Raw genomic sequence first — 20,748 nt, forward strand, 5'->3', positions numbered from 1 at the left:
TTGCAACTGGGAAAACCATGTTGCATTGGAGGGGGTAAATGTAAAGTGTGAGGACAGATTTATAGTTGGGGTTTTACATGTCTTAGATCAACTTTAAATTTCAGTGTAAAAATAAAGCTTTCAAGTATGTGTGTGCTACATGAAAAAAACAGTCATTATTTAACTTATGTGCAAAACAATAAACTAATTTGCACCCCTGGCATTGTGGCATGGTTTGTCCAGTAGCAAACTTACTCATTTTTTTTTTTGCTTTGCTCTCCTTAATGACCCTGTGTTGTCTAAGTACTTAAAATTAGAGATGAGCGCACTCGGATTTCCTGAATCCGAGCCCACCCGAACGTTGCCGATCCGAGTCGGATCCGAGACAGATCCGGGTATTGGCGCCAAATGAAAACTTGAAACCGAGGCTCGGAGTCATAATCCCGCTGTCGGATCTCGCGATACTCGGATCCTATAAATTCCCCGCTAGTCGCCGCCATCTTCACTCGGGCATTGATCAGGGTAGAGGGAGGGTGTGTTAGGTGGTCCTTTGTTCTGGTAGATCTCGTGCTGTGCTGTTTAGTTCTGTGCTGTGCTGTGCTGTGTTCTGCAGTATCAGTCCAGTGGTGCTGTGTGCTGTGCTCTGTCAATTTTGAGTTCAGTGGTGCTGCTGGGTCCTGTGCTGTGTCCTGTTCAGTCCAGTGGTCCTGTGTCCTGTGCTCTGTGCTTATAAGGGCATAGTTATTTCCCCAATATTCCCAAGTGTTTAAAAAATTAAAAAAAAGTTATAAAAAAAAATACAAAAAACTAATTACATTTTTTTTTAATTACAACAAAATTTGCAAAACCAATCCCGCAGTATAAGCCCATTGGTACTGCAATATTACCAAGTTCACACATTTAGCAGTAAAAGTCCAGTGGTACTGCTGCAATATTACAAAGTTCACACATTCTGCAGTATAAGTCCAGTGGTGCTGTGTGCTGTGCTCTGTCAATTTTGAGTTCAGTGGTGCTGCTGGGTCCTGTGTGCTGTGTCCTGTTCAGTCCAGTGGTCCTGTGTCCTGTGCTCTGTGCTTCTAAGGGCATAGTTATTTCCGCAATATTCCCAAGTGTTTAAAAATTAAAAAAAAGTTATAAAAAAAAATTCCAAAAACTAATTCATTTTTTTTTTAATTACAACAAAATTTGCCAAACCAATCCTGCAGTATAAGCCCATTGGTACTGCAATATTACAAAGTTCACACATTCTGCAGTATCTTGTGCTACATCATCATCATCATCATCATCATTTATTTATATAGCGCCACTAATTCCGCAGCGCTGTACAGAGAACTCATTCACATCAGTCCCTGCCCCATTGGAGCTTACAGTCTAAATTCCCTACTATAGACACACACTCACACACAGACAGACAGAAAGACAGACAGAGAGGGAGAGACTAGGGTCAATTTTTTTTTTTTTTTTTAATTGCAGCCAATTAACCTACCAGTATGTTTTTGGAGTGTGGGAGGAAACCGGAGCACCCGGAGGAAACCCACGCAAACACAGGGAGAACATACAAACTCCACACAGATAAGGCCATGGTCGGGAATCGAACTCATGACCCCAGTGCTGTGAGGCAGATGTGCTAACCACTACGCCACTGTGCTACCTATAATGGAGAGCAAAAATTTGGAGGATAAAGTAGGGAAAGATCAAGACCCACTTCCTCCTAATGCTGAAGCTACTGCCACTAGTCATGACATAGACGATGAAATGCCATCAACGTCGTCTTCCAAGCCCGATGCTCAATCTCCTAGTACAGGGCATGTAAAATCCAAAAAGCCCAAGTTCTCAAAAAATAGCAAAAAGAGAAACTTAAAATCATCTGAGGAGAAACGTAAAGTTGGCAATATGCCATTTACGACACGTAGTGGCAAGGAACGGCTTAGGCCCTGGCCCGTGTTCATGACTAGTGGTCCAGCCTCACCCAAGGATCTTAGCCCTCCTCCTCCTCCCCCTCCTACAAAAAATTGAAGAGAGTTATGCTGTCAGCAACAAAACAGCAAACAACTCTGCCTTCTAAAGAGAAATTATCACAAATCCCCAAGGCGAGTCGAAGTGTGTTGGTGGTTGTCAAGCCTGACCTTCCCATCACTGTACGGGAAGAGGTGGCTTGGGAGGAGCCTATTGATGATGTAGCTGGCGCTGTGGAGGAACTTGATGATGAGGATGGTGATGTGGTTATTGAAAATGAGGCACCAGGGGGGGAAACAGCTGATGTCCATGGGATGAAAAAGCCCTTCGTCATGCCTGGTCAGAAGACCAAAAAATGCACCTCTTCGGTCTGGAGTTATTTTTATCCAAATCCGGACAACCAATGTATGGCCATATGTAGCTTATGTAAAGCTCAAATAAGCAGGGGTAAGGATCTTGCCCACCTAGGGACATCCTCCCTTATACGTCACCTGAATAACCTTCATAGTTCAGTGGTTAGTTCAGGAACTGGGGCTAGGACCGTCATCGGTACAGGGACACCTAAATCCCGTGGTCCAGTTGGATACACACCAGCAACACCCTCTTCGTCAACTTCCTCCACAATCTCCATCAGATTCAGTCCTGCAGCCCAAGTCAGCAGCCAGACTGAGTCCTCTCCAATACGGGATTCATCCGAGGAATCCTGCAGCGGTACGCCTACTACTGCCACTGCTGCTGTTGCTGCTGTTAGTCGGTCATCTTCCCAGAGGGGAAGTCGTAAGACCACTAAGTCCTTCACAAAAAAATTGACCGTCCAACAGTCGTTTGCCATGACCACAAAATACGATAGTAGTCACCCTATTGCAAAGCGTATAACTGCAGCTGTAACTGCAATGTTGGTGTTAGATGTGCGCCCGGTGTCCGCCATCAGTAGAGTGGGATTTAGAGGGTTGATGGAGGTATTGTGTCCCCGGTACCAAATCCCGTCGAGATTCCACTTCACTAGGCAGGCGATACCAAAAATGTACAGAGAAGTACGATCAAGTGTCCTCAGTGCTCTAAAAAATGTGGTTGTACCCACTGTCTACTTAACCACGGACATGTGGACAAGTGGTTCTGGGCAAATGAAGGACTATATGACTGTGACAGCCCACTGGGTAGATGCATCCCCTTCCGCAGCAACAGCAACAGCTGTATCAGCAGCATCTACAAAATGGCTGCTCGTGCAAAGGCAGGCAACATTGTGTATTACAGGCTTTAATAAGAGGCACAACGCTGACAACATATTAGAGAAACTGAGGGAAATTATCTCCCAGTGGCTTACCCCACTTAGACTCTCATGGGGATTTGTGGTGTCAGACAATGGCAGTAACATTGTGCGGGCATTAAATATGGGCAATTTCCAGGACGTCCCATGTTTTGCCCACACCATTAATTTGGTGGTGCAGCATTACCTCAAGAGTGACAGGGGTGTGCAGGAGATGCTTGCGGTGGCGCGCAAAATTGCTGGACACTTTCGGCATTCAGCCAGTGCCTACCGCAGACTAGAGGCACATCAAAATAGCATAAACGCGCTGGAACTCCACCCTCTATATGCTGCAGAGGACGGAGGAGCAGCAAAAGGCCATTCAGGCCTACACAGCCACCTACGACATAGGCAAAGGAGTGGGGATGCGCCTGAGTCAAGCGCAGTGGAGACTGATTTCCGTGTTGTGCAAGGTTCTCCAGCCGTTTGAACTTGCCACACGAGAAGTCAGTTCCGACACTGCCAGCTTGAGTCAGGTCATTACCCTGATCAGGCTGTTGCAGAAGCAGCTGGAGATAGTGAGGGAGGAGCTGTAAAACCATTGCGATTACACCAAGCATGTAGCTCTTGTGGATGTAGCCCTTCGTACGCTTTGCCAGGATCCGAGGGTGGTCACTCTTTTAAAGTCAGAGGAATACATTCTGGCCACCGTGCTCGATCCTCGGTTTAAAGCGTATGTTGTGTCTCTGTTCCCGGCGGACACAAGTCTACAGCGGTGCAAAGACCTTCTGGTCAGGAGATTGTCCTCTGAAGAGGACCGTGACATGCCAACAGCTCCACCCTCATTTTCTTCCACATCTATGGCTGCGAGGAAAAAGCTCAGTTTTCCTAAAAGAGCCGCTGGCGGGGATGCTGATAACATCTGGTCCGGACTGAAGGACCTGCCAACCATTGCAGACATGTCTACTGTCGCTGCATTGGATGCTGTCACAATTGAAAAAATGGTGGAGGATTATTTTGCTGACACCATCCAAATAGACATGTCAGACAGTCCATATTGTTACTGGCAGGAAAAAAAGGCAGTTTGGAAGCCCCTGTACAAACTGGCTCTATTTTACCTGAGTTGTCCCCCCTCCAGTGTGTACTCGGAAAGAGTTTTTAGTGCAGCGGGGAACCTGGTCAGTGAGTGGCGAAGGAGGTTGCTTCCTCACAACGTTGAAAAAATTATGTTTATAAAAATGAATAATCAATTCCTCAATGAAGTACAGCACTGCCCTCCAGATAGTACAGAGGGACCTGTGGTTGTGGAGTCCAGCGGGGATGAATTGATAATGTGTGATGAGGAGGAAGTACACACTGTAGGGGGAGAGGAATCAGAGGTTGAGGATGAGGACGACATCTTGCCTCAGTAGAGCCTGTTTAGTCTGTACAGGGAGAGATGAATTGATTTTTTGGTGTGGGGGCCCAAACAAACCAATCATTTCAGCCACAGTTGTTTGGTAGGCCCTGTCGCTGAAATGATTGGTTTGTTAAAGTGTGCATGTCCTATTTCAACAACATAAGGGTGGGTGGGAGGGCCCAAGGACAATTCCATCTTGCAACTCTTTTTTGGGCATTATGTGACCATTCAACAGTCGTTTGCCATGTTCAAAAAGTAAAAGAAAATGTCAACAAATTAAAAAAATTAAATCAAAAGTTAAATGCCCTGTCATTATTTAAAACAATAGGTATTGACGTGCTAGAATTAGTGTAGTGTTAATATGTTATAAACACTACACTTGGAACTTGGAGTAGGTATTGTGGCCCCGGTACCAAATTTAGTACCGGGGCCACCCCACTACGCAGTCCAGATACTTGTTTGGTGGAATTCTGACCAGTTGAGGGTGTATTTATTATATTGTGGCCCCGGTATCAAATTGGGTACCGGGGCCACCCCACTACGCAGTCCAGATACTTGTTTGGTGGAATTCTGACCAGTTGAGGGTGTATTTATTATATTGTGGCCCTGGTATCAAATTGGGTACCGGGGCCACCCCACTACGCAGTCCAGAATTTTTTTGGGGGGAATTCAGAGCCGTGGAGGGTTTTTTATTAATTATATTGTGGTGACCACTCCTCTACGCAGTCCAGATACATTTATTGGTGCGAATCATACAAGTTCAGGGTTTTTAAATTATATTGTGGTGACCACTCCTCTACGCAGTCCAGGTACATTTTTTTGGTGCGATTCAGACCAGTTGATGGTTTTCTTATTATATTGTGGTGACCACTCCTCTACGCAGTCCAGATACATTTATTGGTGCGAATCATACAAGTTCAGGGTTTTTAAATTATATTGTGGTGACCACTCCTCTACGCAGTCCAGGTACATTTTTTGGTGCGATTCATACAAGTTCAGGGTTTTTAAATTATATTGTGGTGACCACTCCTCTACGCAGTCCAGGTACATTTTTTGGTGCGATTCATACAAGTTCAGGGTTTTTAAATTATATTGTGGTGACAACTCCACTACGCAGTCCAGAAAGATACCTCGTTGCAACGTTTTGGACTAATAACAATATTGTGAGGTGTTCAGAATACACTGTAAATTAGTGGAAATGATTGTTATTGAATGTTATTGAGGTTAATAATAGTGTAGGAGTGAAAATAAGCCCAAAAACTTGATTTTTGAACTTTTTATGCTTTTTTTTAAAAAAAATCCGAATCCAAAACCTTAAATCTGAACCAAAACCTTTCGGCAGGTGTTTTGCAAAACAAATCCGAACCCAAAACATCACGAAAATCCGAATCCAAAACACAAAACACGAGACACCAAAAGTCGCCGGTGCACATCTCTACTTAAAATACCATATCAGAGGTATTTCTCTACATTTGTAATAAGTATAAAAGACATTTTAAATAACATACAATATCCTAGTTCTTCAATTCTGGTTTCCTCAAGTATTATGAAGAAGAATTGAAATAGGAAAATGACATGTATTACCCGTGTCACTGTGCACACGCTATCTTCATGTCCTGTTCCTGGATAGCCTCGTTACATAACCACACACTTTTATATTCCATAAGACACAACTACTCCAGTCCTTTATACTATAGTAACATCCAGATCTCACAGTTCTCTATATAACATTTACTGTCCCAAGGCAGTATAAAACCCAGAATGAAAATGCAGATATTTGTATAAAGCATATTTACTCACAACAATGTTACACACAGTACATATATAACAATCTGTGTAGGTCCATTAACTTATATTACTAATTTCTTACTGTATCTTATAAATGTGTAAATATCTTGTTTATGTGTATATATGGGTTGGGTACCTTATCCCGATGCTGAAAACAACGACATTGAATACCCCAACATGATGGGACTGAAGGTGTCATTCACAACAGCGTGGTTAGACTGACAGCTTGAGAATGGGACGTCAAACAGTTCCAACGAATGAACATCACGGCAACCTACAATCACGGCACTTTCAAGGGCTCCACTATGATTTGTGCTGTTAAGCTGCTAATTTAAGGAGCTGCTGGCTGTGCAGTCGATGCCAAAAGTTTTGAGAATGACAGAAATATTATTTTTCACAAAGTCTGCTGCCTCAGTTTTTATGATGATAATTTGCATATACTTCAGAATGAAGAGTGATCAGATGAATTGCAATTACTTTCAAAGTCCTTTGCCATGACAATGAACTTTATCCCAAAAACAACATTTCCGTTGTATTTCAGCCCTGCCACAAAAGGACCAGCTGACATCAGGTCAGTGATTCTCTCATTAACACAGGTAAAAGTGTTGACGAGGACAAGGCTGGAGATCACTCTGTCATGCTGATTGAGTTAGAATAACAGACTGGAAGCTTTAAAAGGTAAGTGGTGCTTGAAATCATTGTTCTTCCTCTGTTAACCATGGTTATCTGTAAGGAAACACGTGCAGTCATCATTGCTTTGCACAAAAAGAGCTTCACAGGCAAGGATATTGCTGCTAGTAAGATTGCAACCATTTATCGAATCTTTAAGAACTTTAAGGAGAGAGGTTCCATAGTTATGAAGAAGGCTTCAGAGCACCCAAGAACGTCCAGCAAGCTCCAGGACCGTCTCCTAAAGTTGATTCAGCTGCGGGATCGATGTAGCAGGCAGGTGTGAGTGCCTCTGCATGCACAGTAAGGAGAATACTTTTGGAGGATGGCCTGGTGTCAAGAAGGCCAGCAAAGAAGCTACTTCTCTCCATGAACAACATCAGGGACAGACTGATATTCTGCAAAAAGTACAATGATTGGACTACTGAGGACTGGGGTAAAGTCATTTTCTCTGATGGATCCCCTTTCAGATTGTTTGGGGCATCAGAAAAAATGCTGAAGAAGGAAAGGTGAGTGCTACCATCAGTCCTGTGTCATGCCAACAGTAAAGTATCCTGAGACCATTCATGGGTGGGGTTGCTTCTCAGCCAAGGGAGTGGGCTCACTCACAATTTTGCCTAAGAACACAGCCATGAATAAAGAATGGTACCAAAACATCCTCCAAAAGCAACTTCTCCCAACCATCCAAGAACAGTTTGGTGATGAACAATGCCCTTTCAGCATGATGGAGCACCTTGCCATAAGGCAAAAGTGATAACTAAGTGGCTCAGGGATCAAAACATTGAAATTTTGGATCCAATGCCAGGAAACTCCCCAGACCTTAATCCCAATGAGAACTTGTGGTCAATCCTCAAGAGGCGAGTGGACAAAAACCCCCCGCAAATTCTGATAAAGTCCAAGCATTGATTAGGCAAGAATGGGCGGCCATCAGTAAGTATGTGGCCCAGAAGTTGATTGACAACATGCCAAAAAGAAGGGTCAACACTGGAATTATTGAATCTTTGCATAAACTTAATGTAATTGTCAATAAAGGCCTTTGACACTTATGAAATGCTTGTAGTTTTACTTCAGTATAACATAGCAATTTCTTACAAAAAGGTCTAAAAACACTGAAGCAGCAAACTTTGTGAAAACCAATACTTGTGTCATTCTCAAAACTATACTGTGTGTCCTATTGTTATTTAGCTCTGTACGTGTGTGTCCTATTGTTATTAAGCTGTGTGTGTATGTGTCCTATTGTTATTTAGCTGTGTGTGTGTGTGTCCTATTGTTATTTAGCTGTGTGTATCCTATTGTTACTTAGCTGTGTGTGTGTGTCTTACTATTTAGCTGTGTGCGGGGGCAGTGCCTCTGTGCCAGAGGTGGATTAAGGCTTTGGGGGGCCCGGGGCACTTAAAACAGGGGGGCCCCTAAGATCTGAAATTAAGAGCATAGTGCCATCATGCACGAGAGAGCGGTACAAGTAGGTGGTGAATATTAAAAAGACAATCTGACCAATTCTATCATAAAAGGAATATTTATATAACATGTATCTAAACATAATAATGAAAAATTAAAGTGTTTTATATATCATATGTATCTATACATACACACACATATATACAATAACAGAAATACATATGTATACATACATATATATATATATCTCTAATATATAAATGTCTAGTGGCGTGTGTTAGTCTGTCTGTCTGTCTGTGTGTGTGTGTGTGGAAAAAATAAAACCAAGCTGCAGCGCCACCTGCTGGGCGGAGTTATACACTGACCTACTAAATTCTTAGTGTGTGTGGAAAAAAAATTCAGAAAGGGCTGAAATTTGGTATACTAAGATGTTTTTAATTTGTTAATTGTTAAAAGTGTTTATAAAGATTTAAAAAAATATATATTTCCTAAAGGAGAAGTGACAGTTGGGAGTGGTTGGTGGTTGCCAGGGGTTACAGTGGGGAGTGGTTGGTGGTTGCCGGGGGTTACAGTGGGGAGTGGTTGGTGGTTGCCGGGGGTGACAGTGGGGAGTGGTTGGTGGTTGCCGGGGGTGACAGTGGGGAGTGGTTGGTGGTTGCCAGGGGTTACAGTTGGGAGTGGTTGGTGGTTGCCGGGGGTTACAGTGGGGAGTGGTTGGTGGTTGCCGGGGGTGACAGTGGGGAGTGGTTGGTGGTTGAGGCCTGGGCTATGGCCCAAATGCATGACAAGAACCTTTTTAACACCTTAAGTAGCTTGATTTGACTAGAATGCATGAGTATCATGCACGGGTTAACTTGTATAAATATATATGTTACAACTACTTACAGCTACCTCTACTTCTTCTGGAAAGCTGGCTAGGTCCACAAAGATGTGAAAGTATGATGGCTAGACGTAATATATATTAATATTAGTACAGGTACTTGTAAATTGTACAGGCACCTCCGTATAAAACGCATGTAATATAACGCCATTGAGTATAAGGCTATTAGCATTAACACATCCTGAATTCCGACACCTACAGCCCACTATATGACATCCAGAGGGCTCGCCTAGGTTGTACGCACAAGAAAAATCATTGCTTACACAAGCTAAAATACTGTAAATTAAAACGATCATAAAAACCCCACATTAAAACTAGCAATGATACTGCACACTAAAACTAACATAAAAAATAAACATTGATAACATAACACCAATTTTGACTATAAATGTCTGTGTAGTTATGTATGTATGTGTGTATATATATATATATATATATATATATATATATATATATATATATCTCAAGCAATAAACATGCTATGAGGGGTCTTCTTGATATATTTCATCATCATCATCATCACCATTTATTTATATATCGCCACTAATTCCGTAGCGCTGTACATACAGAGAACTCACTGACATCAGTCCCTGCCCCATTGGGGCTTACAGTCTAAATTCCCTAACACACACACACAGATAGACAGATGGACAGGCAGACTAGGGTCAATTTGAAAGCAGCCAATTAACCTACCAGTATGTTTTTGGAGTGTGGGAGGAAACCGGAGCACCTGGAGGAAACCCACGCAAACACACCCTACACTGTCGAAATGCAACGTTACACATTTAACATCCGCTCTAGGTCATACTCATTAGAACATGGCGCACAAACACAAACTTTATACCTAGCTTTCTATAAAGAGTATTACAGCATGGTCTCCGTATAGTTACTGTACAGCCACACCTCCCATTATCACACTAGGGGCACATTTATCATTATTCGGCAGAAATGAGAAATAGTTATCAATCCTTATCGCATGGATAAGGATTGAACTATTTCTCAAATTTATTAAAAACAGATCACAGAAACAGCAGTTCCGAAAAACTGCGGTTTCTGTGATAAAAAAAATCATACTTACCCCCCTCTTTGGGACGCGATGTCTCTAGGATCTCCTACTGGTCATCTTCGTTCCTCTTCTTCCTTCAATTGCGCATGTGCAGTTCGAAGATCCCTGCTCTGTCTTTGCAATTCAGCGAGCGGTGAGTGACAGGCAGGGATCATGTGATCCCTCCACACAAATGCGCTGTCCAGCTCTGGAGCAGAGCTGACAGCATTGGATTTTTTCATTTCTGATAATGTACGCCAGCTTCAGCTGACATACATTATCAAGACAAGCTTCCGAAAAAAATGTTTTTCGGAACTTGTTAAATTGCAGCCGGGAGCAGTCACCATACTGTTAAATGGTGACTGCTCCCAAAAATGAAGAGGAGTGCAAAGCAGCAGATATCCACGATATCTGCTGCGGTGCACCTTTCATAAATTTGCGGAGGACACGGAGGCACCTTAATTACCCGGTAAGAGCAATATCGTGCTTTCTTAAATATGCTCCTAGGTGACATAAACTTAAAACAATATATTTATTACAGAATACCCGGGACAGGCATAAAACAAATTTGGTGATTATGTTAATGCAAAATGCCAGATCATTTCCCAACATAAGTAGGAAGGCAACAAGCACATGCAGTGTTACTATAGGAGGAAATTACCAGTAAGAAGCAGTATAGGAGACTGCTCCACCTTCTCAGGCCTCCAACCCATTCAGCTATTTTCAAACCACTCCATACATACTACTACTGTTGTGTTGCCATCCGTGTTCCAAAATAAACGACATAATTCTACAAGTAAAGCCAATTTTAAGATATGGGATATATATAATGAACAATGAAAACCCACCCAACACAAGTCATCTGTTCCATTTATGTATATTTGGGAGGTTTCTCCTTGTCTGAAGAGGTTTTGATGAAAGTTCCAAGCGGTATTGTATGTACATCTTTTAGCTGCTCCAGCTGCCGCTTTCCACACGCCGCAGGAGGTATTCAATGATCATGATGTTAGTCCTTGGTATCTTTGCATTCTTTCTGAATTCATGTTGAATTTGGGGCACAAATCCAGGTTTGTCTTTCCCAGCTACTAAAAACTGTTTATACAGACTCAGAACTTGTTTCTGGAGGTTGCTGTGTCTTGCCATCATATCTCACATTACTATTCCAATCTAACATTAAGGTGCAGGATTCGTCCCCCTGCAGGGACTTTAGGGCTCTAATAAAACGTTACATCAGTGGAGGAAAACAATTTCAGGATGACACAATAGCCAGCTGCAATGGTACTACAAGTCCCAGCATACAGTACCAGTCATGTTCCACAACAGCTGCGGAACCACATGTGACCCAAGTCTGTAAAACTCCCCATTACTTCCACTACTGAGGGACATCCACTGACCCTCTACACATGCTATATTTATTTATATATGATTTATTTTATGACTTACAGTATGAATATGAGCCCAGTGAAACGACTCACCTGCTCACTTGATGTCTTGGAGGAGCTGCTGCTGCCGCTGAGCATGCGCAGCAGCTCTATTTTGGCCATTTTAGACAGTACAGCAGCTCCTCCAGCAGGTGCTGCTGTACTACTGGCACACAGTTAGAGATCGTAACGATCTCTATGCGCACACGGAGCGATTCACACACGGAGTGTGTGCATGCATCAGGGGACCCCCGCAGCCGCATCTGACGTTACTGATAGATGCGGCTGCGGGGGTCCTCTGATGCATGCACACACTCCGTGTGTGAATCGCTCCGTGTGCGCATAGAGATGACATGGCAGGTGAGATGATGCGAGTGACGGGGGGGCCCTTGGAGAGAGGGGGGCCCAGGACACGTGCCCCCTGTGCCCCCCCCTTAATCCGGCCATGCTCTGTGCAGGAACTAGTGACGTTCATTAATATGTAAATTGTGAGCGTGTGTCTTATCCTATACAGCTGGTTTTCAGCATTTATGTAATACAAAGGCAATATGTCCTGCTGATTCCACGTGGTTGGGAGAATAGGGGGAAGTTGTGTACTGTGAATGTGTCTTATGTGTAATCTGTAGGTGATGATTCCTCAACAGGAACCTTTCTTTTATTCCTCCTATTAGTATGCTTATATCAATAACAAGGGATTGCTATTCCCATTAGGCTGGACTATTTGGGGCACAATGCAAAGCATTTACCTACTGCAGGTATAGAGTGTGATCTTGTATTTAGGTATCTCGGTTAAGTCCGCTAAAATCAGGGTAGAAAAAACCTTCACTTATGGCCACAGTCTACCCATGTTCTAAGGGTTACTTCCAGCAGCATAACACACCATGTCACAAAGCACACGTCATGTCAAGCTGGTTCCACAAATATGACAATGAGCTCCGTGTACTCCAATGTCCTACGCAGTCACCAGATCTCAATCCAATAGAGAACCTTTGGGATGTGGTGTAACAGGAGAATCACAGCATCAATGTGCAGCTTATAAATCTGCAACTGCATCATGTCAACATGGACTAGAATCTCACAGAAATGATGCTGGAATATTGTAGAATCCATGCCACAAAGACTGCAGACTGTTCTGGGAGGAAAGGGGGCGGTCCTACCCAGTAAGGTGTGACTGGTATATTGGCCACTGATACATATGTATGTATATATGTGTATATATATATAATCGCCTTCTGTCATATTAATTTTGTGAGTACTGGGCATGGTGTTTCAGAGGCTACATCGCAAAAAGGGTTAGTATTGAGCTGAAATTCAGTGGAGAATCGTTTCTGGGTGTTGTTTGATAAATTTCAGACAAAATTTGACTGCACTTCCTGCTTTGCAAAATGACACTGATTTTATGGGAAAGCATAAATCATATAATACAGGATGTTTTAAGACTGGGTTTATTTTGTTAGACTGCTATTGCTTAAGTGGAGTAACTTTGGTGGGGTACATTTCTTTTAAATATATATTGATTGTTTACATTTTGGTAAAATCTCTCAAATAGTATGTAAAGTAGATGTCCGCTTAATTTCACTTGTGCAGTGCCAGAGGCTGGGAGACACACTGATAAATGGAGCCCATCACTCACCCGCCTTGTAGAACAATCCCTGCACTAGCCTGACTTACTACAACTGGATCCCTCTGACAAAGTCTTATTAGCAACATGAAAAGCGTAGGATCAACACTCATTCTGCACCTTTGTTCTTCTGTGATAATCTTCTACCTGCTGGTACCTGTATCTACATAACTGGACAGTGATGGACTGAAGTTTTCCCAGGACTGAACAATCATCTCTGAGTATATACTTTTGGTATATACCACTCAGATAAATACTCTTCGTTTGTTTGTACACAGTTTATACATTTGTAATTACACTTGATTTTATATATACTACACTATATAGTGCTTTCTTTTGTTACTATGTGTCTGTAAAAGGGTGACTATTCCAGTGCTATGTCCCTGAGGTTCTTCCATGCTGTCTGGTAGCACCGAGGGTCTAATGGTGAAGCAAATATACTAATCTGTTATTGACCATTTAATACCGTCCGTCATTATCACTCACAAAGGGCAGGTTCTAGTTTATACCCAGTTCTTAGGAAGATAATTCTATTTCAATGTCTGCTCCATTTACTCTAATTCCCACAGTATAATACCAGGAATAATACATATCATATCAAGAAAGGTTTTCCTCAAAGTCTCATTTAAGATAATATGTATTCTTATCAACAATAGGTACTTTCAGTAACAGTCTTTACACATATAATAACAGTGTAGAAAGCATAATATATTTTACATCAAATACAATACATTGCCTACTTCAGCTGTTCAATCGATTTATAAATGTGCCTTTCCTCCCTGTGTATGAATGTATGTATCTCACATTTCAGTGTATATGTGTGTGGTCATCTATATGTCTTGGTTAATAGCGAGAGTGTGTGTAAGATGGAGGATAGACCCACAAGACATAACAACATGGTGGACAAAGATAACATTACAAAATGGAAGCCAGAGCGCAAGGCACATGGCTGTATCGGCCATCTTTAACAAAGCATGTCTTTTGAATCATAAACCAAATACAGTTGTAACGAGACCAGTGGAAATATCGGGCCAACCCGGTCTGTCAGTCAGTAGGATGGGGTGACAGCCCCAACAGGAAGCATGGAACAGCTAGGAACTCTTTGACATTACAAAGTAGGTTGAAGGGGTTAAGAACGGGAGGGTTTGGACTCTATCTACAATCAGGAGGTGGGATTGATTATTGACTGACCATTGTCACAGCACGTCCCGACCACTAATTAAAATTAATCATGGCCTGGGAAGATGACGCAGGGAGGGAGTAAGGATCTGAAGTTGCTTTTGGGGAATTCCCTACTCTGTCAGGGCCAGAGGAAATAGTGTAAACCTGGAACCTGCTCAGCCAGATCGGGTGCTGAACCTCTAAGACTGATTTGTCATCACTCCATCGGGAGACAATCGCAGATTCTGGGGAATTGGTGAGCTTACATCGGTAGGGAGACAGATACCCAGAGTCCCACCAAGCTGGTGTTGAGTTGGCTGAGCTCCCCCGATGAGCAAGACACACAGATCCACCTATCGGAGAAGAACCCCTGGCCCACCTAGATTGTCAACTGTGGATTTTGTGCCGGGAGTTTGTGCCTGCTGGGACTCTGAGCTGGGAGGTAACCTGCTGTGGACTTAGTTAGGGGCTTTTACTGACACTTGATTATATTTGGTGGGGCAATACGTTTCTCCTTAGGGAGCACTGTTGCATTTACTGTGTGCGTACACTTTGTCTTAATAAAGAGGTTATTATCTCTTTCTTGCTTCCTTAGCTGTGTGATCTGCCAATCTTTTGCCCGGGTTTGCGGGTATCACCATGCTGCCATATTAACTATAACTCTATAATTAAGCATTGGTCCACCCAGGCGCGTGCTGCTGCTGCATCGTTAGTACTGCGCAGGTGCAGTCTGTGTCTGATAACGCAGCCGGCATCATGTAATTAGCTACTGCGCACGTGCCAATCAGAGCATGTGCAGTCTGCGTTTAAAGATGCACAAATTCACACTGCGCAGCAATGGGTAACGTGTACAGGAGCGATCACTTCTTCATGGTGTCCCTGAGCTATACAGATTCATAAGTGGATCCATGGTGTGGAGACACAAAGGATTGGATCAGATAATCCATTTAATATTTTAATATAGATGAGACTTGATTCTTAACATATCTGGTACACGTATAATAGAGCAACGTGCACATACTGCCCACTATTCATACAATTACAATTACAATTACAATTGCACTATTAGACACCTTGTTCTTTACTTTTGTTCTCAGATTTAATCTTTCTATCTGACGAACTATCAGACATTCAGCCACCTACTACAAATGGAGCTGCATGCAGGCAGAACAGCTAAGCCCAACTGCTCCGGAGCACATCACCGATAGTAGAATATGTGGTCACAAGATCTCTTTTAGCCCAATGTCCTCGTCCTCTACGCGTTTCGTCTTAAAAAAGAGGTTCATGGGTAACTTCATGGAGTCAGGATGACGTCTCATGAGCTACACCAGACAATGTGAAGAGGAGACTGGTCAGATCTCTGGGCTGGTAGCACACAGTGATATGATGTGAGGAGGAGACTGGTCAGATCTCTGGGCTGGTAGCACACAATGATATGATGTGAGGGGGAGACTGGTCAGATCTCTGGGCTGGTAGCACACAATGATATGATGTGAGGAGGAGACCGGTCAGATCTCTGGGCTGGTAGCACACAATGATATGATGTGAGGAGGAGACTGGTCAGATCTCTGGGCTGGTAGCACACAATGATATGATGTGAGGAGGAGACTGGTCAGATCTCTGGGCTGGTAGCACACAATGATATGATGTGAGGAGGAGACTGGTCAGATCTCTGGGCTGGTAGCACACAATGATATGATGTGAGGAGGAGACTGGTCAGATCTCTGGGCTGGTAGCACACAATGATATGATGTGAGGAGGAGACTGGTCAGATCTCTGGGCTGGTAGCACACAGTGATATGATGTGAGGAGGAGACTGGTCAGATCTCTGGGCTGGTAGCACACAGTGATATGATGTGAGGAGGAGACCGGTCAGATCTCTGGGCTGGTAGCACACAGTGATATGATGTGAGGAGGAGACCGGTCAGATCTCTGGGCTGGTAGCACACAATGATATGATGTGAGGTGGAGACTGGTCAGATCTCTGGGCTGGTAGCACACAATGATATGATGTGAGGAGGAGACTGGTCAGATCTCTGGGCTGGTAGCACACAGTGATATGATGTGAGGAGGAGACTGGTCAGATCTCTGGGCTGGTAGCACACAGTGATATGATGTGAGGAGGAGACTGGTCAGATCTCTGGGCTGGTAGCACACAGTAATATGATGTGAGGAGGAGATCAGGAGTCTAATAGGAGCTGATGGTTTCTGATTCCCCCACTGGGCAGATGTTTTTATTTTAATGAGGATAAAACAACACTTCCTAGAGCGCTCTAATTCTCAGAAACAGCAGCCCTATCACTCCAAATGAGCTCCAGCTTACTCACTAAATACAAATATAAATAAATACTGGTGGATCCACAGGTTCTATAACGTATCTCATCATCTATTTATATAGCGCCACTAATTCTGCAGCGCTGTACAGAGAACTCGTTCACATCGGTTGCTAACATACACATACTCACACACACAGACAGAGAGAGAGACTAGGGTCAATTCTGTTAGCAGCCAATTAACCCACCAGTATGTTTTTGGAGTGTGGGAGGAAACCGGAGCACCCGAAGGAAACCCACGCAAACACAGGGAGCACATACAAACTCCACCTAGATAAGGCCATGGTCGGGATTTGAACTCATGACCCCAGTGCTGTACGGCAGAAGTGCTAACCACTAGGCCAGTGTACTGCCCATCTCATGGAAATAATCACTAATGGTATAGACATTAATAAGTCCACCTTATAGAGTTCAATAAAAGATTTTTAGACGTTCTTCTGTATAGCGTTCTGTATCTTAAAAATACAACCCCACAGAGAAGAGATTATAACCTCATATGATAATGTAAGACCTATTTTAACACCACGTGCTGAAATCGATTTAGTATCGTGATACTCATACACCAGTAATCATATGGAGAGCAGATGTCCATCGATCTTCCTTATACCAGTTATGTGCATTTGCTGACATCAGCTGTCTGCTGGGAAACAGCTCAGAGATATCTATAGTGGTGCTTCTCCACACGTGTCCTCTCTGTATATATGTACCATCTACTTCACCACATGAGGCGATATCTCTTTTCTATGGATGTTTTGAAGATAGAGACCAATATACAGAAGAACGTCTAAAAATCTGTTACTGGACAATGAACTCTATAAGGTGGACTTATTAATGTCTATACCATTAGTGATTAATTCCATGAGATACGTTATAGTGCCTGAGGATCCACCAGTATTTATACTTTTTCCTCATTAGTTTGTACTGACAGAGGAGGGTGTAGAATAAGAGATTGTTGTAGTTACTGAACAAGTAGAATATGTGACTCTTCTGTAATGTGATTATTACTGACCTGTACTGATATCTGTAGGGATTTCCTCCTCCTTACACTGCTGATCACCCCTCACATACGTCTCTTCCTCTCCCTCTGTAATTTCTACTTTAATATCCGTCGACACATCATCCTAAATGGCCAACAAAACAATAACAATATCATCATCATCATCTTATTTATATGGCGCCATAGAATCCGCAGCGCCGCACAATCAACAAAAAAATAAACTGGAAAAAATAAAGATAAGCAAGGGACAAGAGAAACAATATAAACAGTAAAAATCAATGCAAGAGTCAATAGAGAAAGCAACTACATCAAAATACAACTAGAACAAAGGAAGCAATACAAAGAGGTTTGGAGGTAGAGAGACAAACTTGTGAGAGTTATCAAAAAGAGGATTATGGTAATAAAATATATTATATCTAATCTGATTTAATTATTTGAGATGAAACAGAAGAATATCAGTATATAAGATCCACACAGCTCTTTTACAGATAATATAATAAAGTCACCTTGACATTTAGGTATTTGAAGAGACCCTAAAATGTCATCTACTTGATACTTCTGTGTGATAATCGGATTTTCCGTTTTACAATCCTGAGGACGGAGATATCTCTCTGGGGTATTTCTCTTACTGGATCCATCTGTAGGACACACACAGTGACTAATTACATTGTTTATATAAGCAGAATATGTGACTCTTCTGTAATAAGTGATTATTACTCACCTGTGCTGATATCTGTAGGGATTTCCTCCTTACACTGCTGATCACCCCTCACATACATCTCTTCCTCTCCCTCTATCATTTCTACTTTAATATCAGTCAGGACGTCTTCCTGCATAGCCCACAAAAAAAATATAAAAAAAATAAAATCACATTTAATTATATTGGATTTAATAAATCCATAATAAACAGAAGAGTATAAGTGTATAAGAACCACGTAGCTTTTTTTTGTAATGTATTTTTTTTTTTTTTTACAGATCATATAATGAAAAGTCACATTAGTGTTCCGGTATTTGAAGAGATCATAAAACGTCATCGACCTGATATTCCTGTGGGATACTGGGATTTTCCGCTTTACAATCCTGTGAATAAGGAGGACGGAGATATCTCTCTGGGCTATTTGTGTTACTTGATCCATCTGTAGGAAACAGACATTGAATATATGTGATTCTCAGTAGGTGTATCTAGGTGGCCCTCAAAGCTACTCTCTCCTCTACAGTATTAGGCCTCAGGTGCAGTAAGATTACAGTAAATGAAAGTCTCCTCTTACCCAGTGATGTGAGGATCTGGTGATTCTCCATCCTCACGTCCTCGTACAGACCCTTGTGTCCTCCTAAATACTTCCACTCCTGCATAGAGAAATACACAGTAACATCCTGACACCTTATAGGAACCTGACAACACAATGACACAGTCATCATCCAGACACATCCCCTGGTGTTACTGTATAATGTCCCATTCCCAGCAGTCACCTCTCCAGTCACCAGCTGAATGATCTTGTTGGTCAGTTCCACGATCTTCTGATCATTGTTTCCCTCACGTATCAGTGAGTGAGGTTCAGGCACCGTGATGGGGCTCTGGGTCCTGCTCAATCCTCCTGACACACGGGCGGCTCCTGGGTGTCACACACTCACCCGATCTCTTTATCACTACTGTGTAATCCTGTGTATTAAGAAAGACATCAAAATTTAAGATTCACCTATTTGAAATTTTTAGTGGTTAATGGTGCAGAATATACAATAATGATCTATTTTAGAAATACAACCGCTATGACATATGTAATGGTTTGCTGTTGTGAAGGAGCGATGCTGCTCCTATAGTACCCCTATTATGATCTATACAGGGGGAAGGGGGGTTGGTGTGCAGTGCACATGCACAAACTTCAACGTGACATCATCACACCTGGATGAATAACGTGTGTCCACGTGTGTGAGCCGGGCACCGACGCTGCACGGTCTCTTCTCCTTTTGGCACGCAGCAAGTATCTCCTATTCTCTGTATCATCTGCTATGAACAAACTAATGCAAACTGCAAGATGACTACAAAGTGGGGGCTTGTAGTAGACAGATCTTTGATTGATCTTAAGATACCTTGTATACTATGTAAAATGCTTTTTTTAGGACACATTTTACGTCTGCATTTTGGAGACAAGATGCATCCAATTCTACAGGAGGCCCTGTGTGACCTCTTTTCATGAGACGCAGAGCCCTGGTTAGTGTTTCTCACACAATACCGTAGGGCTTCCAATAGACTTGTGGCCAGGTGTCTTGGCTGTCACCCACATCTATTTAGTTCATTGTGCTCCAATTGATATCTGTCAGGAATGCCTGAATTGGGGATTTCTGGAAATTTTTGTTGTAAAATTTACTCCACAGAGGTGTGGCCTGGCAGCCATCTAGGTCGGCCGCGTTATATTTGATCTCTGTGGAACCCCTTCCGTTTTAGGCTCTCCACCATCACCAACAGGCCTGTAAGCAGCCAAAACTGTCACCTACGGCTGCCTACCTTCTCCGCCACAGCTCGGACTCACATTGGGGTGGCCCTCCTGCTTCCAGTCCACCTGGCGCATCTGAGGCCTAATCCGTGCTGGGAGCTGCTGCCTTGATTTCTGGATCGCCATTTTGTCACTCGGGTGCTAGAATTTGGAGAAATGCCTCAATCGGACCAACCCCTCCAACGGGGCCCCCTCCCTGTAATTCCAAGGGCGCATGAAGGAGGACTGGAGCTCCTACAATCCTATTGTCCAGCTGCTGCATATCTCTTGATGTCCTACACGCATGGAACACACAGACACCTACCTCTCCATCCATCACCCTGCAGGGGGTAAGTTTCATTCTACTACCCCAGATCAGTTCAC

The 20,748-nt window shown here is 42.9% G+C and overlaps 1 protein-coding gene, 1 non-coding gene and 1 pseudogene across 2 annotated transcripts in view; 1 reads left to right on the forward strand and 2 right to left on the reverse strand.

Moving 5' to 3' along the window:
• LOC142108562 (uncharacterized) overlaps positions 1 to 20,748 on the forward strand; it is a 365,380-nt gene that overhangs the window by 164,197 nt on the left and 180,435 nt on the right.
• The window catches only part of LOC142108568 (uncharacterized), a 131,821-nt pseudogene that overhangs the window by 51,897 nt on the left and 59,176 nt on the right, over positions 1 to 20,748 (reverse strand).
• On the reverse strand, positions 10,948 to 11,067 carry LOC142109474 (small nucleolar RNA SNORA47). The gene has a single exon (XR_012680393.1). It is a non-coding gene; the product is annotated as a small nucleolar RNA SNORA47 (small nucleolar RNA).

Source organism: Mixophyes fleayi, chromosome 12 (genome assembly GCF_038048845.1).
Source record: "Mixophyes fleayi isolate aMixFle1 chromosome 12, aMixFle1.hap1, whole genome shotgun sequence".
Lineage (NCBI taxonomy): Eukaryota > Metazoa > Chordata > Amphibia > Anura > Limnodynastidae > Mixophyes > Mixophyes fleayi.